Raw genomic sequence first — 24,434 nt, 5'->3', positions numbered from 1 at the left:
ACTGTAGTGCTGAAGCTTCGTTCTCGGAAATGCCCGACATGTTGCTGCAATATTTATGGTGGCAAAGTAGGGGGCAGTTGCCATTTTCAGGAATGGCGTATTGAAAGCTAGACATGCTCTAAGAGCTGCAAGGAATGACTAGCCAGCATTGCAGTCTGTCGCAGTGATGTGATACTATCCCGAACGGTTTATTGTATGTTCACCCAGTATGGTGAGCAGTTTCACATGGACAAATCCCGGCAATTACTCCCGGCACCTCGCCTGCACTGTTCACGCTGAAGATGTTGAAAAATATGAAGTTATTAAAAGAATAGTTGAGTTTGGATGCCGACTTGCATGTTTTCTTCGGAATGGTGCATAGCACATTGGTATACATGGTTGCCACGTAGAATCTGCCTGCACACAATTTTGAATTCAGTTTGGGCAGCCAAATTGTGGCTTGGAAAGAAGTTATCACTGCTTTGTCCCTATTTAATTAAAGACAACCTGACCCAAATACTAGGGGAGGACATGAAGAACTGGCTCTAATATCACTGTATTTGCATCATTATCTGCCTTTTGGCTGTTGAATAGTGCGTGAAAATTTTCATGAATTATAGACTAAGCAAATTCCTCTTGCGATTTGTGTTGGCATCTTGCGCACCATTGCAAAGAGAACATAGTTGGGTGTCTGTACTTTAAAAACCACAGGTGCCACCCTCACCGTCGAAGCATGTTTACCATGACGCCACCTACCTATAAAATGGCCGCCGCGATGACTGGCTGGTTATGGCGCTCGGCTAAAGTTTTGGAGAAAAGGAAATGACGCAGTATCTCGCATATCGGTGGACACCTGAACCGCGTTGTAAGGGAAGAAAAAAGGAGGGATGAGAGAAGAAAGGAAGAGGTGGCAGTGGAAAGCTGGGCTGCTGACGCGAAATTCTGAAGGCCCATTATGCAACCCAGCGTCTTGGTACGTTGACAAAACGAGTTCGCTAGTGTGGAGGCTTGAGCAACGTTAACTAGCCACAAGTGTTTTTTTCCGCGTTGCAGATGCGTGCTTAGGCATGAACTTCGTCCGGGGAGCACTTAGAGGGCACTTGGGGTTCCTCTCCTGCTCCGGACTTGTAAATCCAGGCGCGCCAAGAAAAACGTGGCGCATAGCCGCGAAGCGCGAAAGCTTACAAAAAACACCCAAATGGGAGTAAATGTCATCCAGCGCGCACCCATAACGAGGGTTTATTTACTCCATATAGATGGAGTATTTTATCTACTCACTTTTGCAAGGGAGTAAGTTTTACCACCCACAGAAATTGAGCCCAAAAATGGCGTCATCTTTATCCTCATTCTTACTGCGGCGGAAACGGGCGGGTAGCCGGGGGGCCGCCGGCAACTCAGCTTGGAAAACGGTGCTGCCCTAATGCGACCCCGCCACGCATCCTTTTCGCCGTCTGCAAGTTCTGCGGAGGCGGCAGGAGTCGTCTGCTTTTGCTTTACAAGCTCGTATGTTTACCTATGATCGTAGATAAAGCGATATAACATTGTAATATATAGTTCAAAGAGAAAAATTTTTCTCTGAGAACGCCCCCGATGCTTTTCTGGTATGGCTTGGCTTCTATATGACAGGAACAATGTAGCGTCATCAGCTCAATCATGGACCAACACCACACGAAAGTTCAGACCGTGAGTGAGGTCGTGCGGATACCGAGGAGGACAGCGGGCCTCGGATTCTCTTGCTAAATAAAGTTTATCCATCCATCAAGAACTCGGCATTGAAACTGTTCTACAACAATTCCATGTTGTTGCAACAAACTATAGACTGCTGCAACGCACCGCGAGAACCACAGCGAAAAAAGCAGTGAAAATGAGGCCTAAGCGGGGGCTCTAACGGAGCGGCGACACAGGAAGGTCAGGTTTGGTTAGAACGCTTGAGCCTTCACAGGAGCAGTTCAATCATGTAGCTTACTGTGGCGGAAAACGGAGATAAGCCGATATCTTGTACAGCGGTAGGCATCCTTGAAGGAGCAGAACTGCGCAGTGGTCCAGTGGCGATGTACCTAACCACGGGGACGTCACTCACCGCCATTATCACACGACTGACTAGAAGCAGACGAAACGCTAGGTGGGGGTGCGAACGGCTGTGAGTAACCTGTAGTTCAATGAGTAATACAGGTCTTTGGAGTGGTAGAAATGAATGAAGGCGTTAGAGCAAACGGAAACTTGGCTTTCAAACTGTCAAAGCATTCCTAATGGATTTAACCTGTACTATTCCGTGAATGTCCGCAAAGGTAGGCTCGTGGTGAAGGAATTGTAGAACGTTCTACTTCCTGGAACCTTCCCAAGGGCGCTCACACTGCACTTCCAGAAGCACATGTCATGGCTTCAAGTAATGGACACTATCGCGGCTCAGTTCTACCTGCCGCTGGGTGTTGCTACGGGCTATCGAGGTTTTGATGCGATTGAAGGTTTCGAAATTTGTGTATGGATGGCCTGTACAGTTGTTTGAGCACGACTTACGCAGCACCTACTGGGGCCTACCCGGAAAACGCGGCTGGGCCATAAAATGCTATGCAGCACTGCCTTCTGTGCGGTGTCCAAATAACCTGCAGGGTATATGCATCTTCATCCACACGCGCACGATGAAAATGAGAACATAAAAGGATTGAGGACAAACCGCCAGAGGCCCATGGCCTGGAGGTCGTGTAAGGCTGCCTTCGCCAATGGCATCCGCCGTTGGGGAGACAGAGTGATAAGGGAATCGCGGGAATCATCTTCGGGGCATAAGAAAAGAGTGCTGTAGATTTAAAAGAACGTCAGTTTGTGCTGGGCGGTGCATGTTATTTGAGACAGAAAAAAATTGTGCTAAAGGGAGGCAAACACAAGAAAGGCCGACGCAGGACATGCGCTGTCCACGACCTCGTCTGGCGCTGTCCTGCAACGGTCCTAGGGCAAAATTAAGAAAGCACCATTGTCAGAAGTGGGATTCGAACCCACGCCCGGAAGACCGGACTGCGACCTGAACGCAGCGCCTTGGACCGCTCGGCCATCCTGACGGGACAGCGGCAGGTTGAAGCCAAGGGAACATCACACGTCTCATTCTGTTGCCTCCTCGTTCAAAATCCTTTACACGTAAAGTGCCAGAGGATACGAGTTCAAACCCGGCCGCGTTTCGATGGAGGCGAAATGCAAAAGCCTCCCGTGTGCGGTGCGATGTCAGTGCACGCTAAAGAACCCCATGTGCTGGAAATTATTCCTGAACCCTCCACTACGGCATCTAGTCCTTGTCTTTGTTTCACTGCCTTCTCTTTGCCTTCTCAGGCGGTGCAGTTCAGCTAGGCACACTGTTCACACACTATTCCAATAAAAAAAAACTACAGAGCATGTTTACTACATTCGAATCGGAGCGAAAGCACGGATTTGTGCTGCGTAGAAGACGACTGTGAGCAGGCAGTGCCGCGGTACAGAGCAGATGGAAGGTGATGAAGACGGCGCTCTCCAATGCACAGCGCAACTAGGCACCCATTCAACCTGAGGACATCATCATCATCACCCAGCGATCGAAGCACGAGGTCCCGTATTGAAGCTTCCGCTTCAAGAGGAAAATGAAGTTCAGTCCAGTGAACGAGTGTGCAAATTTCAACAATTAATATATTTTCTAGTTTCAGTCATTCTACTATTAGTTTTTTTTTTCTTTTCCGCACATATACCTCGTTGGCATTCACCACCGTACCTTGGCCAATCCTCCCCCGTGGGTATGTGCCATTTTTACTGAGGAGAAGAAGAGTGAGCGTCTCCGAAACATCATAGTATTCAATCTACACCATTTACCCCGAATATATTTGGGTCATGTACAGTTTGATGACGATGGGGATAGACCTGCCTGCAGGCATGCTTGACAGCTTGTTTGGAGAAGACTACAACCAAACGTAGGTCGCACACCGCATGGACATCGTGCTCTATTCCATTTCGAATTCGACCCCTCAATTTTGATGTCAAGAATTTATCTGGGCCGTAGCCTGGACAGGTTTTCACTCCGAGGAAAAAAGTGTCCTTCACGCTCGTTGGACTGTTTTTTTTTTTTTTTCCAGTCACAACGGCTAAGAAGCGCAGCGGTGGCGAAGGGGCCTTGAATTGTCATTGCAGACACGAAGCTTGCTTCGGGGAGTACCAAACACAAAATTATAAAAATCGTGCGCCGAAATCTAAGTATATACGGCTGATTGGAAAGAAAACTTGGAGGGCCTTCATAACGGCATTCTTAAAGACTGGTTTATGGGGGTTTAATGTCCCAAAGCGACTCAGGCAATGAGGGACGCCGTAGTGAAGGGCTCCGGAAATTTCGACCACCTGGGGTTCTTCAACGTGCATTGACATCGCACAGTACACGAGCCTCTAGAATTTCGCCTCCATCGAAATTCGACCGCCGCGGCCGGGACCCGTGTCTTCTGGGTCAGCAGCCGAGCACCATAACCTCTGAGCCACCGCGGCGACACTCTTAAAGACAAAAAATACAGAGGCGCGCACTACATTTTATATTTAATAAGTACAACAACTGATTCCCCATCTTCGTTAATGGCAGCAAATAATATTAAACCTCTCCACGTCAGACGCAAGATAGCCCGCCTATCTTTCCTTCGCCAACTAATCCACGGAAATCTAGGCATCTCTACAGCCCCCTATCTGCAGTTTTCTGAAACGAGTAGAACTCGACATCGTCACGTCATAATCACACTTTAGCACCATACTTCGCGCATACTAACGCTTTTAAATTTTCTTTTTTCCCGAGAACTAATGAGGAATGGAAAGCCCTGCCTCTACAAGTGATATCGGCTGTTGATTTTGACAACGCACTTTGTGAACCATTTTAGATTGTACATGTGCTACACTGTTGTGTAAATGTGTTTTTCTGCCCTCCCCGCCTGGACCCAAATGAGGGTCCGCAGTACTGTGGAAATAAAAAATAACAAATAAAATGTGATAGTTCTTATATTGCTTATGACGTCTAGCAGTTTGCGGGAATAGGATGACCGCAGCTGCCACAGTACATGGTTAATCAGATACGGAAGAGGCATGTGCCCTGTAGTGGCGTAATCAGGCTGCTGATGATGATGCCTCAATACTTCATAATATTCAAAAATACAAGGACGAAATTAATAGTCGTTGTAATGGATAAACGCGGTCACAAGCTTCATCTGATGTGGCAGCTCGATCTATTGAGGCTGTTAGCTTTCTATAAACTGCCTTCCCTCGCTATTGGTGGAGAACTGCACGGAGTTGTGAGAAACATCCTTATCGGGGCCACATGTCTGTAACGTGGTATTTTCATCTTTTTTATCAGCGAGAGAGAAGGCCCTCAAAACAAGGTGTCATTTAAATAGCACTTGAGAGCGCAACCCGCGATTACAGCCCTCTTCACCACGATTCGGCAAGAGCCGCGTTTCTAGATAACAGCCATCTGTCCGCGATTGCAGACTAGCTTAGCCAAAGCCCTCACGTGCCATCAGGGCAGAAAATGGCGCTAGCTCTTATCTCTGAGCTAACACTAACACGAGGCTCTATCCTCGGCGCTTCAGAGGAACCCAAAGAATGGTTTGTATGATAAAATGATATTTTCCTTTGTTTCTATTCCGCTCTTATCGTTTGCCTTTCCAAGTGACAGATCTTGGTGATAATGGGGGTGTGTCGCCGCTTGAGCCAATGACGAAAACTGACAATTACAAATGAAAAACAACTTTAATGGAACTGTCATAATTATGCGTCCCCGCGGCCTTCTCGCAAGCCACTGGTCACGCAGGTTCTTCACCGAAGCTGAAGGAGAGAGTGAGCTTTGTTTCAACATATGCGCGCATATATACTCCACAGTTTCACCAGAAATGAATATTCCAAATATCCTGCTTACATTTGGCCACATTTCACGATGAACGAGAACATATTGTAACGAAGAAGACGAAGCTGGCAGTGGCGCGGGACGGAGCGCTCGCGCTAGGCCAACGCCAAATCCCTCTATGCACCCCTCTTCTTGGCCGATCCCCCTGCGTGGGTATGCGCCATTCTATGGTGTCTTTCAGACACCATAGCCATTCTAAGAGGTGGACAACAACAGCAACAGCGGCCATTAAATCATCTCTTGTCCATCGTTCATCGCGCCTCATTCTTCGGCTGGCCGCCACGTAACATTTGGTGTGAGGTGCGGGGGTCCCTTCATCGCCATCCTGGTCCCGGAGCTTCGGCGTCCTGCGCCTGCCGTGGACGTCGACCATGAGTACCTGGTCCGCCCGACCTGAACTGACCTCGCCGCTCACCCCAGCCCCGTCCCCCGCCCGCGTGTTCGCCAAATGCAGCCGGTACAGCCAGCGATGACAGCGCCGCCCACCGGCAGGTAGCAGCCACATTAAGGCTGGTTATAAATATTCATTCAGAACGACGGCTTGACATCGCCGCTATGGCGCAGTGGATTAGAGGCACGTGTTGCGTATGGAAGGTCGGCCGTTCGACTCCGCTGTCTGTACTGTGATTTTATTGTTTTTTTAATTTCATTTTTTCCATTTTTTCCCTTTTAGGTCGCAAATCGTGATGCTTAGTGGCATATAACGCCATTTAAGAGGATTTATTATCCCTTTTAGGTAAGCCGTTGTGACAATCTTCAGTCACCGTGATCAATTCACCGTGGTTTCAAGCCTTGTGGCTGTACAGGCTGCAGTTGGCGAATACGCCCCCCGCCCGTACCACATGACACGACGAACTGACGACGTTGCCGCGACCAGAATGACCCGATCGACCCGAGCTGCTACCCACACGTGAGGACACCGCCCCCCTGACCCTGCCGTTCGGTGCGTCCAAGGACCTCGGCCATCAGCTCCTGGCATCCTACGGCCCGGATGCTACGTGGACCAGGACTCATTCGCCGATCTTCTCATCCACCGTGGCGGCCAGCACTTCGTCACCTTGCCACTTCTGTTCTGCCCTGTTCTGCAGACTGCGTTCACGAAAGTGAACAAGAAGATCGGCCTCCTTTTCTCTATACGTTTTTAAAAACCATTAGTTTGAGTCGTTGCGACCTGAGACTTCGCAGTTAGCTTTGTCGGTCTCCTAGGAAGATGGACTGATCGATGCCGCCGCCACAGGCCAGCGGTATACCTATAAGCGAGCAGATCGAGCCAGCTGCAGGCGCCTGTGGGGTACTGCTCTATGACGACACCACGCGGCAAGACGTCGTAAACTCCATTACTTTGAACTGATGTTTTTACCATCACCACTTTCCTAGTTGTATCGTCAACGTATATGCGCACATGCAGTGATCAGTTCATCACTTGCGCAGTTGATACTGGGCCTCACGCGCCGACCTTGGCATGCCGTGCAGCGTTAGCCTGTTTCCCACGCGCAGGTATATCTGATAGGTGTGGGTCGGGCCCGACTTCTAGTTTCGAGCCCGGGCCCAGCCGAACGCAGCCCACGCAATGCTCTGAGCCCCTTTGCGCTTTATAGAGGCATGCCTAGCTTGCTGCTGGAGGCCGGTTTCCAGTGTCAGCGACGCGTATGATAAACTAAAGCGCATGTGTGACCATACTCGTAAAACCGTCTATACCGGGTGTCCCAGCTAAATGTAACCAAACTTTTAAAAAAGGCGAAGTGTCCTAGTACAGTGAAATTAACTCAGGGTTGTTCATAGTCGCGTAGCCTAGTCTTGAATATTTTTTGCGCTCTTCAAAGTTAATTAATTAGTTAATTTTAATTAGCTAACTTATTAATTATTAACTTCAGGAAGAAAATGTCAATGCAAAAGTTTTAGATCACCTCGAAAAACCGCTAGTAGTGCTGTTTCCGTCAAGTTACGATTTACGTAGCTTCATTTATTGGCCTTAAAAGAAAGTTGTCACGTGACCAGCTGCTCGCTCACTTCTCTGTCCCAATGTGCACCGAAAGTCTCATCGAGGAGAGGACTTCAGAAAAAATTGATTTTATTCGCGTGTTGGGACGTTGAAGTGGCACAGTTGTCATTTGGAAGCTTTTTCTTATTGTGCGGGTTATGGTTAAAGGCCGGTAAATAAACTACTTTACATAAATATTACTTTGCTGCAAATATCTCAGTAAGCAGTTTCTCAAAGCGATCTACAACTTTTCCTTTGACACTTTGTTCCTCAAGTCAATAATTAAAAAGTTAGTTAATTAAGCTTAACTAATTAGTCAACCTTGAAGAACGAAAAAATACTGCAGACTAGGTCATGCGACTCTAAACAACTCTCATTTGGTTTCAGATGGCTATCCCATGTTTTTTAAAAGCTTGGTTACATTTAGCTGGGACACCTGGTATAATGGAGGCTAAATTCTAGAGGCCCGTGTACTGTGCGATGTCAGTGCACGTTAAAGAACCCCAGGTGGTCGAAATTTCCGGAGACCTTCACTATGGCGTCCCTCGTAGCCTGAGTAACTTTGGGACCTTAAACCTCCCATAAACCATCTTTCATTCTCACCTTCCTTCTTTCTATTACGGTGTGGTTGAGGTGTCCAGCGAGTCAGTAGACAGAGTGGACAGGCACTGCGCTATTTACTTTCCTCGCAAAAAGGAAAACATCACTAATCACCACCAAACGAGATAGTGCCATTTCCTTTCCTCAAAACCATTTCGCATTCCTGCACCCGTGGTTACGGCGTTTGGTTTCTGGTCATGAGGGTGATGGCGTTCGCGTCTGCAGGCGACACCACATTCACTGTTTTCTGGTAATGAGTGATGTGTGGGGTGACATGTAGAGGCGATCAGCTCGGGGGGTTTGCGGTGAGCTCAGCAAACGAGTGCATATGCTCCTTCAAGAAATATTCACGAGGTGCTCCTGTGGGCACCTCAACCGCGCCGTAAAGAAAGGGATGAAACAGTGAGCGAAAGTTAGACGCCATTCAGGAGGGCTCCGGATTAATCTCGACCATCTTAGTGTCCTTTAACGTGCTTTGGCACGGCGCAGAACACAGGTGCCTTATGCGTTTCGCCTTTATCGAAACGCGGCCATCGCATCCATTCGCTCGCGGCGTGGTAGAGGTGTCCACGGAGTGGTACCTCTACCGCGCCTTTCCTTCCAATGGAGCTGCTTTTCAAGTGGCTCTCGCACCTTTTCTCAACGACGATTTTTGGAGAACGGGAGGATACAGGGGACCAAAAATGCGCACGCTAAATGGATCCAGAAATTTACGATGCACGACTGGTTTTATAGCTGCGCGGGCACATAAGAGATGAGCGCAAATTTGAGCGCGTTCTATTTTTTTTTAGACATTTGGTATTTACATTCTTAAGCTTTTTCTCTGCACTGATGAGTGTGCTATTTGCATATGAAGTAAATGTCCAAGGAGAGGACGAACGAAAGGACTTCGGCAGAAGAAGGCTGACACGCGTTAAGCACGCGGCAGTTGCAAGCTGCGGAAGCGTGGAAGGTTTGTTCGATCGTGACCCCCTCCAAGATATTCCAGGCACTGCACGAGCAACTACCGCCATCTAGCGATCATTTTAGCAATATCGGCGCAGCCCCGCCTTTTCCTGTGGATTTCGAGCGCCGGCGACTGCCACGCGTCCCTCTTTCCGACTCTTTTTTTTCTTTCGGCTCCGTTTCTCTCTCTCTTCCTCTCTCCCCTGTCGATAGCGCAAGCGTGTGGCGAGCTTGTTGCAAGGGAGCACTCCCCGACCACTCACTTTCCGAAGGCTTTACGGCTGAGCGCAAAAAATAATAAATAAATAAAAGGGAAATAGCAGCGTCTCCCTCGCGTGTTTTCTTACGGCGGCTGCGCCGCCAGTTTCCCCCCTCACCCCACCACTCCGCGTTTTTTTTTCTCGCTCGGGCAGCTCCCCTCCCCCTCTGCATTTTTCTTTGCTTTCATGTCCCGAGGCCTAGCACGCTCCTCGCTAGAGAGGCTTTTCCGGTCCGCATTTCTTTGCACTCCTCCTTTTAATTTTTTTTTTTTCGTGTCAGGATAGCCTCCGGTGTGGGGCGACAGAAGAATGAAAACGCGCAGTCCTTCTTCCCCGTGCTCTTTCTGCACGACTTCCAACACCGTCGCTTCTTTGAACAACTCCTTTTCCACCCTCCGTTCTGCAACCCCAGCCCCTCGTTCTGCTTTTACTGCCCACCCTCTCTCTCCCCGCACGGTCGTTCGGTTTGGCGCGCGTTTTTAGAAGCCGGGGAAGCGGAGAAAATGGCTTCCGCTCAAGGATTTTACTTACTGCCTCAGTAGGAGACGCGGTGCGGCCGCCCTTATGGAGAGCCGTGTGTATAATAACCACGTCTAACGAGCTCGAACGGACCAACAAATAAGCGGGAAAAAAAACTACTGATTCGGCGAATATTGTGATCGGGGCCTTGTCGGCCCGTGCCATTATATGCATTTGATTTGGAACGTTGTTGCGCTAGGTTTAGAATATTTGCGCTCCTAGCGGCGGAATGCGAGGAATATGAGCGACGGATCAGTGTTATGCAATTAATTGGATAGATTAATATCGTGTAGGCGCGGTAAAATGCTTGAAACCTGAGTACGAGACGTTTTGCTTTAGCACACACGATCATGAGACAGAGGACGTAGTACATTGATAGGGTATAAAATTATTCAGCCGTTTGGTTTAAAATTTTCGCCATAAGAGGGAATCATCGGATATCGCGTGCAGACTTCTTCAACTTACTCTTCGTTACGGAAGTTTTTTGAACTTGTAACCTGACCGCACCAAAATTTTGTCAAACCTGTAACTACAAACAGACCGAGAGGGCAATGCAACAAATATTTATTCACGAATAGTGGCGTACTGCAGAGAGTGACCAGATGTCGCATGTGCATAAGTTTTTCAGGAAATCTGTTCTCCGTAGCATATTTGTCCGAGCAACAGCGGACATTTCGAACTAGAAGAGTGGACCTCTCGGGGACAGGTAGAAATGCCTAGGTCTGAAATGGCCTGCCGAATTTTGTAGATAGCCAAGCATAAGATATGATGTAAATTCAAGTGGAAGAAGAAAAAAAGAGCGCTTGTGAAAAAAAAATAAAAAGTTGTAGCAGAGCGTGGTTTCGATCCACGGACCTCTGGGTTATGGGCCCAGCACGCTTCCACTGCGCCACTCTGCTAGACGGTAGCAGCAGCAAATTTCATGCTTTATAAACAATGTCCGGCTTTTTTTTTTATTACGATTTAGTTTGATCATAATTATGTGTGTGTATGCTTTGTTTGTCTCACTAGTACTCCGAGTTTTATTATTTTTCTTTCTGCGTACACGAGCATACTGCACAAATGACTACCGTCAGTACCGCATTTTTTTTTTTTTTTCAATATCTCCGACCCATATGGTACTTGGTGTTCGTCGGACCGCGATGGACTGCAGCTGTTGTAGCCAGTTGTAGTTTGACAAGTCTGTACTACGTTGTTCACATCGACATCTTCAACTGGTGTTGTATGGCTTCGCTGGGCTCCCTAGCACTGGGGATTTTTTAATTTCCAATGACAGCTGGTACGTATGCGATGAACGTGCGCACATATCTCGAGACCCATTCGTGGCGTTTGCGCAGATCTGTTTCGCGTTCAGGTGTAGGCCTGGCATATGGGAGTTTGTTTTCAGTTTTCCTACTGCAGGTGGCAAGTCTATAATAGTGCGCGAAACGAGCAAAGATCGCTTGTAGAGAGAGGGAAATAAAGTACCCGATAAAAGATTTGATGAGTTTTTCCAACAAGCATTATATATTGGGCACCGTAGGGAACACAAGCTACTCTGGCTTGTTCTATCAACCGCGTTTAAAAAAAATATTATACGTCTACAGTATATTTCTCCGCGGGATTACATCTCCCTTAAAACGCTCCAAATTACAAACAAAACAATTGCGAAATTAACCAATTCACAATCAAGTCACTGACGAAAAGCTAGAAAAATGGAGTAAACCTGGAAATTAATTTATCTTATCCCGGCCAGGTTTTATTCGAGAGAGGAAAATTTGCCAAGCCGCGATGTACGAAAAATATTTATCATGCCCTACTTACGGGATATTACATCCCAAAAAAGTCTCAGTTCGTAGAACATATAATAGAATTAGTTGTCGGATTCTCTCAGTGAATTTTTCATTTATTTTTTTTTGTTCTTGCTGTCCTTCACCGCATGCAAGGGAAGGATCGTTTTCGATAGGCAGGAGGTATTGCATTGCATTCTGATGTGTTCTTTTACTCAAATACCAGTGCAACGTGATACCATTTTTGTTTTTGTTTTTAGCCCTTAATATTCCTTTCAAGATACATGACAGGAGCGAAAAAAAAAAAGAACCTCGAGCAGCCTGGTAGAGATCTGCTCAGCGACTGCAAAACACGCCTATCAAACAACTTTTATTGTCCCGCATTGCCCATCATATCCAGTTACCGTTGCTTACGTTCCAGAGAAGACGCGGATCGATAGCAAATGAGGTGCATAGGAACATAAAAAAAAGGAAGATGTGAATTCCTAGGCGTTATCTTCCTCTTCTGGAACGAGGGAGTGATAGTGAGATAGGCTGCTGTTACCCTGAGCCAGACTTCGTTTGGGGTAATCGCCACAAAAACACCTAAAAAACGACTAACAGGATCACTGAAAAACACCCCAAGAACGCGGTTTTCTTGGACCGTGTCAATCACAAGTGCCTCCGCTGGCGCTGGCCAACACTGGTTGGAGGTCGTTGCGAAAGGCCATTGCTTTGCAGTGGGACTCGAAGATGGCGCCGACGATTGATGACAGGGCATTTATGGCGGATTGTCAAGGCACACAAGTCGCGTCCTACCACCAGGCACCAGTCTTCAGTTGTGAACAGTCGTCCTTTCGCCTGGAATCGGGGATAAATTTACGTAAGGGACCCCCCCCCCCTCCCCCGTCTTGTACAAGAGATAAATTCTGCATAAAAAAACCACGCTGAAGCACATGTTTCGGCGTGAAAAGCCCAAGAAATACATGATTCAAATGGGAATGGCCCCCTCAACCGCCTTCTACACAAATTTTCCACTGGCCGGAATAGGATGTGCGACGACTCAGTTCTATTTTTTTTTTTTTGCTATCTTTGGTTAACATCTTTGTGGCGGCGGTGGAATTGAGCAGCTTATGTAATGCTGACGTGTGGGCTTTGGTGATATAACATCATGAAGTTTTTGGGGTAGGGGAATCCTATCAAATAGGTTATTGTTCTGCGCATGCTCACGGGTGCCCTGTTATTCCCCTAACCTGTAGGGTCCCCCTATTCTAAAAGTGTTGACAAAGAGATGGATGGATGGATGGATAGGAGCGCCCCCTTTGAAACGGGGTGGTGGCAATTGCCACCATGCTCAGCTTTTCTTTATTTATTATTTTTTTTGTTTACTGTGTTGGCAATTCTCATTAAGATTCTCCATCAACTTTGCCTACGGTTTCCTACTATTCTAACCTTATTCCACATCTCTGCTTTTCAGCCACCAAGCATGAGAAGAAATAGCGCCACATTGTGTCATTCATACTAAGCTCGACCGCGAACAGGCCTTATTAGTACTTTATCCAGAAGCATTATTTCACGCGTAAAACGGCTGAAAAGTGCACGTTACACTAATTTCACGTCTTTTTTGTTTACTAAAAGTTGATCAAATGGATTAAAGCAGTCTTCAATACAAGCTTGACGCTGAGCCTGTGAGCCAGGATGATACGAGGAAATTAGTAGCGATTCTTTGCTCACGTACCTGAACTGGCCACCCTACCTGAACGTCCTCGTAACCAAAGATTAGACTTTGCGCGTGCGTCGCCTTGGCTTCTCTGCGCAAGTTGTTAGGTGGGTTGTATGCTGTAATTACAAACCACTTTTCCATCGCTTGCCTCGAATTTCCGCTCAAAATGCAAAATGGAGTTCGGAGCCGCATTATGCTCACCACCTTATAAAGCGCTATGTCATCTTTGTTGTCGTGCCTACTGTGCTCACAAAGGATGCACTATACCTCGCTCATTGTCAGGGAGAGACTGAATATCGTGCACTGAATATAATTATGACACGCGGAGTGCTAAGTTGTAACGACCTGCTTCGCAAGAAGCACCTCTTTTAACGATGGAGTAACCAAAGCCAAAATAGGCTAAATTCTCAAGCAAAACGCGGTCATTAGAATAAAAACTTTGGTTTTGAATTCACTGACTCATATATTCGGAAGGAAAACAGGGAATCTGATCAGCATGTTAGAAAAAGAAGGCAAACAACAGAAAAACACCGACATAGGGTGAAATCTGAGAGACCTCTCTAGGCGCAACTACTTCACAACTCATGCGCGCTTTTCGAAACGCGGGGGCCGTTGGAGTCTTTCGACAACCGTGACAGATTGTCGTGACCTAATATTGCCGAGTATTGTGGCTACGCGTATGTACTAAGTGATATGGGTTTTATAGCAACGGTGATTCAATTTTGCCTATCGCGTTTTGTAGTGCATGTAATATGTCATCATTCCTGCATGGCCCTGAAAGAGGCTTACAGTATCGGCGCATAGGTAAAATAAAACACAGTGCGATGACGAAGTGCCGTCGGACACCATGACTTGCGTCGTTCATGAGCATCATGCAAGCCGCCATCGCTGTTCCGCGCTTGACGTGACGTTCACCGCGTCGTAGGGGCGAACCGATTGCGACGGCGACCATGTTGGCAGCTGCTCGCTTTGCTGTGTCGCAGTTAGGGCGCGTTCACCCTGCGAAAGAACGGCTCTTCACGCACAAAATGGCACAAACATGCAAGAAGGAAAGAGCACAAACAAGCAACTGCCAAGGGAACCCTTTTGACTTGGCCCTATTTCGCAGGTAAATACGTGCTGTCAGGATGGCCGAGCGGTCCAAGGCGCTGCGTTCAGGTCGCAGTCTGGTCTTCCAGGCGTGGGTTCGAATCCCACTTCTGACACTACATTTTTTTATTTTGGCTATACTTTTTTTTTTTTGCCACTGTTTTTCATACATGAAAGCGTTCCTTGAATTTTCAATACGCAAAACATTCACCAGCGTCCGGGTAATGCTAAGCTGGGGATTCGCTTTTTTTGTCCACATTCTTTCGACGGTAGACATTACTACGAACGTCACAGTTAATGGTAGTCACTTTTAAAAGATGACGTAATCAACATATATGGCGTCACAGGTCGTGAAAATTTTCATAAAGAGAAAGAAAGGGATGCCAGTACACTTCCGAAGGTGGGAAACTGAATGTACCTCACTCATTAATTAAAAATGTATAGAGAAACTTCACCATCATAACCTTGCTTTTATATACATATACTCTTGCTATTATATGGACTGCTTTTCGAATCTTTTGTATTCATTCATTCATTGCACTCTCCGCCCGATGCGCGACGTAATTTTGTTCATTTGTTTGCTTTTAGAGCTGTATTAGCTCAGTTGATAATATATATGTTTTGCCTTTACTATGTACAGGTGAATAGCAACCTTTACCTCCCGATTATTGGCCGATGCCCCAGTGTGGGTATGTGCCATCCTTTCAAAGGCTACAACAACATGTTTTACTACATGCAGTTCACTCATTTTCTATAACTTAGATTGTCTATAAATGTTATCCCCCCCCTCCCCCTAATCCCCCGCTACGCCAGAACAATGTGTTTTTCTGTTTGGTCATACATGAACACATAATTTTCAATTACCTTTATTTTTCTTTCGCCTTTGGGAAACGTTCTGATAAACGTTGGAATAAAACATTTGCGTAACCTTAGTAAAACATAAGTAGACGACAGACATGCAACTTTCACTAAAATGGTAATCCAGTAAAACGAAACGTTGAGCATAACACTGTATGGCCAGACCTGTTAAATGTGAACGCACACAACTTCAAGAGGAGGAATAGAGAGAGGAACGATGATGTCTCGCAGGGGCGACCAAATTCGCTGCCTCCTCACCACGCGACGCGATACGTACGAAATCCTCCCCACACCTTCTGCAATAAATACTGCAAGGCCTCTTTTGATACTGATTCTGGCCAGGTATCTTGCGCATTTAGAATGGACTGGCCCACTCCACCATATACACCGCCACTTATCAGCCCATACACAATAGAAGCACTGGTTTGAACACAGAGCTGTCCTGGAATACTTCACATTCCGTTAAATACGTCCTCCTCTCTTTCCTGCGCGCATATTATAATATGTTCTATAAAAGATGGAAAACAGCACAAGGACACATGGAGCAGCCGCCCAACAACGAGCTTTATTATAACGTGTTCCACTCGGTGACTTTGCCGTATTTTCACATTACTGCTGGCCTAACATGGCGATTTCAACGCGTATAACAAAGATGGCGGGGTACATACCCGCACGATCTTCACTGCTGCCGAGAGAAGTGTTGCGCTTTTTTTTTTCTGCTGTGGTCCGAGCTAGGTTCATTCGAGCATATTTATTTACTACTACATTCAGACCGTGGACGCATAAACGAATAGGATTGAAAGCTTTCCTCTTTATAACGGGTGAATCCCAGATTCCCACGTTTAGCCTGGTCAACAGACCATACACGGTCCTATCTCGCGTCCTCAGTAGAAATTTCATTCCACAATGTCGGGTGCCTGACGTTATTAACGTTGCGTGCGCCAACGTCACGATGGCCGTCACGTTTGTTAGAGCACGGAGAAAGTCTACGCGTTATTTTAAGGGGCTTTAATTTTAACCAGCTACGCGCGCCACCATGCTCCGACTTGCAATGTGGAAGCCACGTGTGGAAGCTATGACCGGCGTTTCATAATGGCGCCCGTAACGTCACGAGTAGCTCACCTAAACGCAAGATGACGTCGCCAACCGTTCTTGCCCGAACGAATCGGGCCGCTCAGAATATCAACATGCCCGGGACCTCATTATGTGAACGGAGCCGCTATTCACCGCTGCCTTACAAGGGATTTAATACTATAGCGCAAACTATGCCACTACTCCCCGACGATAAAGTATGTCGCGCAACGCCATTCCGCAGCTGATTTGGGCCGTATTGCTTTTAACAGTTAATCTAGGTTAGGTTAAGGTGAGAGGTGCGCAGAACAGGCAGAGTATGAACACAAAATTTTGTTTCGAATTACCTATAGTTGCCAATAGTTATGAACTCACAGTAGAATTAGTATCAGACACAATAGCCCAAAAGCCCCAAGATCCATCCACGCCTCCCTTGCAAGTTCTGCAAATTGGGCCTACTTAATTCTACTAAACCGTAGTTTGGCATAAATGGCCTTACCTTTTCGATCGGTTGCGTTGTCGCATGTTGAGTATCCTGCTGACGTCGATGGTGGAGGTTGCAGCATCTTGAAGCATTCATTTATTTTATTCGTCTTGGCACAACTTGTTCATAATAAAGAACAAAAAAGGCACAACCCGTATAGCGTGGAGGTAAGAAACAACACACTGCCCCAGACGTCAACATTTTTTTTTAGGCTGGAGATGAGAGCGCGGCCTTGGACCCAAGGATGCTTCCTCCGTTTTGCGACGATCTTCCTTGTTCAGTAACTTCCTTTCAGATTACTTGCTGTGGTGTGTTCGGTGTTTTGGAAAAGTTTAACTGAAATGAAATTTAGCACGACCATCGATCGCTGTCAGCGTTTTAGCAACAAACGTCAGTACGTGACCGCTGTTATAACGCAGACCGTCCAGCTCCCCGCTACAACATTTTAAAGGCTCAAAAAAGATCTCAACTGTTTGCCCAAAAACCTCCGCATACCCTTATCGGCAGACGCCTGAAGGCAAAAGTAGAATCCATGCGAAGACTTCACCATTCGATAACGAGAGGATTTTTCGCTACATTGTGCAATCAATACGCTGGCACAACACGTTTTCCTTTCTTCTTTGTCTTCCTTAAAGTTGCATGACCGCGATATACTTCAGGTAACGCGAGGTCTGCTTTCTCCCACCACTTCAAATAAGAGGCCAGTAAAAGACTTGTACGCGGGCGCCTTCTTATCTAGTCGGGTGCCTGACTGTCGACGAACAAGAACGGACGGCAAGGGCAGAGCTGGACACGTGTCTATGTCGTGTTCTTTCGTTATTCAGCCACGTGTAGCTGGGTTGGCGCGTTCGCAGTACTTCGCCGAATGCGCGCTAAAAATAGATAACCGAAAGCCTGCCTGGAACTTTCTTCCCATCGCAAGGTAGAAAAGTAGAGTCGGCTTAAGATAACTGTAACTCGAATAAGGCCGAAAAATTTGTTCGAATCACGCGAAGTTTTGAATTTAAGGGGTGCCTTTCTTTTAATAATGCGCTGGATGCTCACGGGGTCGAGGCGTTACTTCGAATTAACCGGAAGTTCGAATTAGGCGAGTTTGAATCGACGACGGTCCACTGTATAGAGTTAGAAGAAAGTGGTCTCCGACAGTCATGCGTGCGTCCACGATGAAAATCAGCACTAAAAAAAAGAAACGACGCTAAGAAAGCCGAAAGAGCGGGTATTACCTGCTATACGAACTATTACTTGCTATACGAACTAACTCAAAAACCGAACTTGAATCAGTCGCCACTCAACCTTTCCATGTAGACTTCCCAAGTTCGTCACAATATATTAGACATTCCGCACTGCCTCGGCTATGCCCGAGATGCATGGTCGCCTTTACGGGCCATAGGTTGTTCTTTCTGCGCACTATACCATGCCTCCTGAATCCGTTTTGTCGCCTTAATTGTATACCGGGAATGAGAGCTTTTGCGCCTTTTCTTTTCTCATAACCCCCTCTCCACACCTAACGGTTGCCTAACGCTATTAACGTGAAAGACTCGACGCGTGTGCTGTACGTTGTGAGTGCACGTTAAAGAATGCCGGGTGCTCTGAATTATTCGGCGCCTCTTCTTTTACCGAGTCTTCCATGCCTTACCTCAAGGCGTGGTTGAAGTGTCCACACAGAAGCGAGACAGTTACTGTGCCTTTTTTTCTCCTCAAAACCCAATTTTTCTTTGTAAGAGAACAGGTGCCTTAACGTATACATACTATCCAGAGGGAAAGTAAATTTACCCTGGGCGCTAGTTTACAGCTACACTGCAACACAGCTCAACAGTCAAATTTAAATGGCGGGTGTTCTCTACCAGCACTGCAAGGAATAAAAAAATTTAAATTCGCTTCCGCGATTCATTTACTCACTTTTCCTGCCGACAGTCTTAAGTGTGGCCTCCATTATACACGCTGCAGATCTGACGAAGTCTGCCGGTTAGGCTAGGTTAGGTTATGAAAAAACGTAAGGCAACTGTCTCACTCAGCGTGGGTACCTGAACCGCCGCCGATAAGGAAGGTATGAGGGGAATGGAACAGCGGACATTAGAAGCTAACAGTACCATAACCTTACGACTATAACATCATGCTATAGTCGCGGAATTCAAATTCATTCAATTCAGGGGAATCCCCCGGGGTGGATTAGGTTTCAAAGAAACGAGTCCATATTTAAAGATCTATACGTGCGCAGTGATACGGCTACATCGTTTCTTTTCTCTCTGTCAGCTATTAATCGTCGTTTTTTACACAAAAAGGACGCTCGACAAGGAAAAGCTACGCATATTTCTCAAATGTTCGTAGTCGAAGAAGATCTTTGCAGCCATATGGTTGAGGTACAAGACAGATGTTAAAGCTTATTATATTCGCTTCCGCGGACTGCCTTGCTCTCGACAGCGACTGTGTGTGTCAAATATAGCATAAATTGTTGAGTGCTGTTCCGAACCTATGTTCCGCGCGTTGCTGTCGGATGTATGAGTGCGTAGTTGGCTTTTTTTTTTGTCCTGCCTTGTTGTTTCTTCATATTCATTCATTTTGTACTTGCTGTGTCATGCCTTGTTGTATTGCTTTTTGTTTTCTTTTTTCTGGCCTGTTTTTCTGTTATGCATCCCCCCCCCCCCCCCTCTGCAATAATGCCTACGGGCGCTGCAGGTATTTCCAATAAATAAATAAATAAATAAAATCATGTAAATGTTATCTGGACACGATGCATCGCTCCGCGCTGTTCGGCTGTCGTAACCGATGTCGCTCTCAGCAGCTCAATCTTGCGGCCACTTGTTCAACAGACGCCTGAAAATAAAAAGAAAGAAAAAATTTAATCGGAGAAAACGAGCATACAACCGCTGTGATAAAGCTCCAATCGCGGCCTCTTCACCATACTAAGGCAAGAAAGGATCGAAGTTGCATTCATTACTGTCTATAGGAGAAGTCTCGGGAGAGTGCATGCGATGACGTCAAGTGGTTAAACTGATTGTTCTTTTATACTGCTGCTATAACACGGCGATCAACTGCAAACCTCTGATTAGTTGACACTGGAGCGGAAGCCTGGAGCGTTCGATCAAAACTGGATACGAAAAAAAAAAGCCAAAATCTGCTCCTATTTCGCATTACAGAGTTCCATTACAGGCGTTGCCGATAAGTTGGTCCTCGCTAGCTAGACAGGCGGGAACCTAACCTAACCTAACCTAACCTAACCTAACCTAACCTAACCTGCAACTGCGCATACGCAGTTACACAGCACTGGAATAACTGCACCTGTGATTGGATGACGGGAGCTCCGCCTCCCACTTCGGAGCCAATAATTGCGGGACAGAGAAAACAGGCAGAAAGCACGCTGTTTCAAACTTAAGTACGTATACCTTGTATACGTCGTTCCAATGAAAACGAGTAGCGAGCTGAAATTGTGATAAAATCCACATTGTCAAGGCGCAAACATTCACGAAGCATGCTCGCAGACGAGAGCAATGCTCGCTCGCGATTGGTCATACGCATGGAGACCAAGACTTCGACCAGTCAGGAAGCAACAGGCGACGACCAATCACAAATCTTCCTTGCAGGCGCGCAGTCTCAGAAAACTTTGTAATTCTGTTGTATACCTTGCATGGTTAATTTATGTGGTGAGAATATGTGAGAAGAAATTGAATTATGCGCTGGAACAACGCTTTCTACTAGTGCTGCTGAGTTTCCGAAAAAAAAAGAGAAAATAATTATCTTGCAAAAATCGGGATGTATTAAAAAGGAATGAGAAATGCCACGTGTATAAGTGGTGAATATTTTACTCGCCGTTATAGTATGCTAAGTGCACAGCAGTTTGGAGCATTCGCACAACTGTTGTATGATCATTAACGAGACACAAAGCTTGTTTAAATGTATACGATAATTTTATGCCCCGTTTTGCCATTTTGATCGCCTGAAACACGATTACTTTCACTGTTTAGCGACCCCCAAGATATTACAAGACTAATGCCTCAAATACTAATACCTCTATCTTCGAGTTCAAACTTCTAATGTTTTTGGAAAATATGAGTGAAAGTAAGTCGTCGCAGTTTTTGTCTACAAGTCTGACAGGAGCTGATTTTATTAACGCGCTAAACTACGCTATCGGAATCACTAAAATCGCTCAAAACGCCTACAGTTGTTTGCTTGAAGCCCCAGCAGAAATATTTCTGGAAGCAAGGCATAACAAAGCCACCCAGGCCACAATTACTACACCTTTCATGCCTTAATTGGTTGCACCTCTTTCTAGAAAAAAAAATGCATTGAAAGCGCTTCCATGCATTCGCAAAATGCTGAGCGCAATAATGATTGGTTCTTCGGGAGCCTAACGTTTTATGCCGGGCGCTTGGCTACCGATAGAGCGACGCCTTCAGACAAACAAGTCGCAAACCATTGGCTACGAATCAATATTCAGAGAAAAAACGTGCAACTTCACCGCAGTCGCGCTGAACCAATGGCCTCCTTATCCAGCGGAGGTGGTGGAGCGGTTTTAGAAAACGGGCGCCGTGTCGCTAGCTGTGTCTCTAGATCCGAATGAGCTACATTCGTGAAGCGTTTGACGCATTTTTTGGTGTTGGCGTTAAATCTGCAACGTGGGTACCAGTCCCGTCGGCCGCCATTTCAATATGGCGTTCCGCCCTCACGGACGATGGCGACGACGTTTGTTTTTTTCGTGTTTGCTTGTCGCCAAAAGGTCACGTGGCGTGTTTTTACGAAGTACGACGCCCTTTATCGAAATTTATCGAGATATAAACGAGGCAGATTTTTAGTTGTAGTCGCGCCGAAGCGGTGGTTTTGTGCGAAAACGAGATTTATTAGCGGCGAGCGGCCATCTTGAACATAGCAGACGACGCGGTGCCCGGATGTAGCCTCGCGAAAGGCTCTTCGTCTCGGGCGCGCCTAGCCTCTCGACCGGGGCTGCTCCACCGTTGCCATGGCAACGGAGCCCGCACGTATTGATCGACACGTCATGATCACGTGACTTCTTTGTGCGCCTTCGTCACGTCGGCCGGGCGAGGCGGAAAGACAGAAAAAAGGTGAAAAAAAAAAAAAAAAAAGAATCGCGCTTTCTCTGCGCTCTCGCTCGTCGATAGCGGGAGGTTGTCACTCCAATCCCAGGAAGCTAACCGCAGCCAGTGTGCAGTGATAAGGGCCTGGGGCCTCGGAGCAGCTTGCGGAGCGAGGTTAGGGTTAGCGAGGGGAGCGGCCGCACATGTGGCGAGTGTCGAGGAGTGGATCCCGCTGTCGGCCATCTTGTGTCCTCGCCGCGCTGGGTGCACAGTTAGCACGGTGGAGGCTGGGTCGGAGTGATGAAAGAAATAAAATAAATGGAAACGAAAGCTGAGACTAATGCATTGAGTGAGCGCCACTCCAGTTCTCGCAGGGCTCATCGCTCACTTTGTAGAAAAAAAAAAAAAGAGAAAAACCATGCATTGCAGGTGTAAAAAGAATGTGTCAGAAGTGGGATTCGAACCCACGCCCGGAAGACCGGACTGCGACCTGAACGCAGCGCCTTGGACCGCTCGGCCATCCTGACAACTTAGAAACAAGGTTGCACAAACATATACTTAATATTAAGCACGCTATTTGTTCAATTTATTTTATTTTTATTTATCGATGGATAAGTTAGAAATGCACTCGCTCTGCACTATTTTTGCAAACCCATCAAGCCAGTCTGGTATTAGCATTTTTTGCTTGCATTCTGCTGGTTGCAGCGCCATCTCGTAGTTGTCTTTGGTATCTTCAAGACAAAGGTAGTGGCGTATTCACAATGGTGGCTTCCTGATCGAGTTTTGTTGTGTTTGATGTGTACACCTGTCTGTTTCTTTATTTTTCGAACGCTGAACAGTCTCTGCACGTCTACTCGCTGAGGCCCATATTTCACTGAGCGCTGTCCGTAGACGGACTTGTTCAACAAAAATGCCCAAAGGTTGCTGCGTGCCGTCATGTCCGTCAACGGAGCGGCGTTGCGGCAACACCATCTCCTTTCACGAAGTACCATCGGACGGGACTGCTAGGGACGCCTGGGTGGACGCTATCACCAAAGGAGACGCCGAAGAACGAGTCAGACTTTTGGCCAACGCACGGTCCGTCGTGTGCTCACTTCATTTCAGGCCGACTGACTTCAAGGTAGGCATGAAGCGTCGGGTGCTACGACCAACAGCCGTCCCGTCTATCTTTCCGGAGAGGAACAGTGCCGAACTCCTTGTGACACCGCCTCGAAAACGTCGGCGCCGCACCACGGAGCCCTACTATTATTACAACGCCCACTCCGTCAAGAACATCGAAGAGATTGACGCGGCGGAGAACGACGAAGAAGAAGAAGAGAGAGGTCGTGCAGCGCGCGCTGCCGCGACGCCCGAGACCACGACCATCATGATCTTGCCGGGAATGGTGATCCGCCACGAGAGGTAGTTTTGCCTGGGACAAGTTTTGCCTGGGACAAGAGTGTCCGCAACTACTTACCCATCGAACACTTTGTCTCCAAGCAGTAGGAAGTGCCTGTTGTGTGGACATCGTGCTTTGCACTTTTCTGGGACCTCTAAATCCGTTTCAGCGCCATCGCATGTTACGACGGTGACTTTGAAGGCGTTATATAGCCAAATTGTTGTTTCGTGGATCTCGCAGGCCGGATCCCCGGTTTGAAATTATGACTGAAGTTATGCAGGTTTGTGCGAAGAAATGGCACAGGACGTTTCGCTTGCATAGGTTGTGCTGAAACCGTAGCAAGTGGTTTCTGTTGCTACATGTGTAGCAACACAAACTACTGTCACTAAGTTGTGGCCCTGAAAGAGGCACAGGGCCATACATGCTTATGTGCCCATTTATGCTGACAGATTGTGAATTTTCGAATGACTTCGACGTTGAGTAAGAACGCTTTTATTAAATATGTGCACACAACGTACATGCTCTGAATTTTTTTACTTTGAAGCAAGAAGGCACTTGCAGTAGGTGTAGGCTTGACTGCATAGCTTGGCGCGTGTGGTGTGGCTGGAATGATTTTAGTTCGGTTTATAAGGGTTTAACGTCCCGAAGCAACTCAGGTTATGAGGGACGCCGTAGTGGAGGGCTCCGGAAATTTCGACCACCTGGGGTTCTTTAACGTGCACTGACATAGCACAGTACACGGGCCTCTAGAATTTCGCCTCCATCGAAATTTGACTGCGCTGGCTGGGATCGAATCCGTGTCTTTCGGGTCATCAGCCGAGCGCCATAACCACTGAACCACTGCAGTGGCCCAAATGATTTCGGTATGAGTAACAAGTGTGT

The 24,434-nt window shown here is 47.0% G+C and overlaps 1 long non-coding RNA gene and 3 other non-coding genes across 4 annotated transcripts; 1 reads left to right on the top strand and 3 right to left on the bottom strand.

Moving 5' to 3' along the window:
* Positions 1–2,948: 2,948 nt before the first annotated feature.
* Positions 2,949–3,032, bottom strand: TRNAL-CAG (transfer RNA leucine (anticodon CAG)). Its single transcript has one exon. It is a non-coding gene; the product is annotated as a tRNA-Leu (tRNA).
* Positions 3,033–14,763: 11,731 nt separating this feature from the next.
* Positions 14,764–14,847, top strand: TRNAL-CAG (transfer RNA leucine (anticodon CAG)). Its single transcript has one exon. It is a non-coding gene; the product is annotated as a tRNA-Leu (tRNA).
* Positions 14,848–15,581: 734 nt separating this feature from the next.
* Positions 15,582–21,823, bottom strand: LOC149330726 (uncharacterized). Its single transcript, XR_016285716.1, has 2 exons — positions 21,601–21,823; positions 15,582–19,958 (listed from the first exon to the last, which is right to left on the bottom strand). It is a non-coding gene; the product is annotated as an uncharacterized LOC149330726 (long non-coding RNA).
* Positions 21,824–22,617: 794 nt separating this feature from the next.
* On the bottom strand, positions 22,618–22,701 carry TRNAL-CAG (transfer RNA leucine (anticodon CAG)). The gene has a single exon. It is a non-coding gene; the product is annotated as a tRNA-Leu (tRNA).
* Between the last annotated feature and the right edge of the window lie 1,733 nt (positions 22,702–24,434).

The sequence above is a fragment of the Amblyomma mixtum genome, chromosome 9, assembly GCF_055824585.1.
Source record: "Amblyomma mixtum isolate Tamu chromosome 9, ASM5582458v1, whole genome shotgun sequence".
Classification (NCBI taxonomy): Eukaryota; Metazoa; Arthropoda; class Arachnida; order Ixodida; family Ixodidae; genus Amblyomma; species Amblyomma mixtum.
This window is presented reverse-complemented; position numbering and strand designations above follow the sequence as displayed.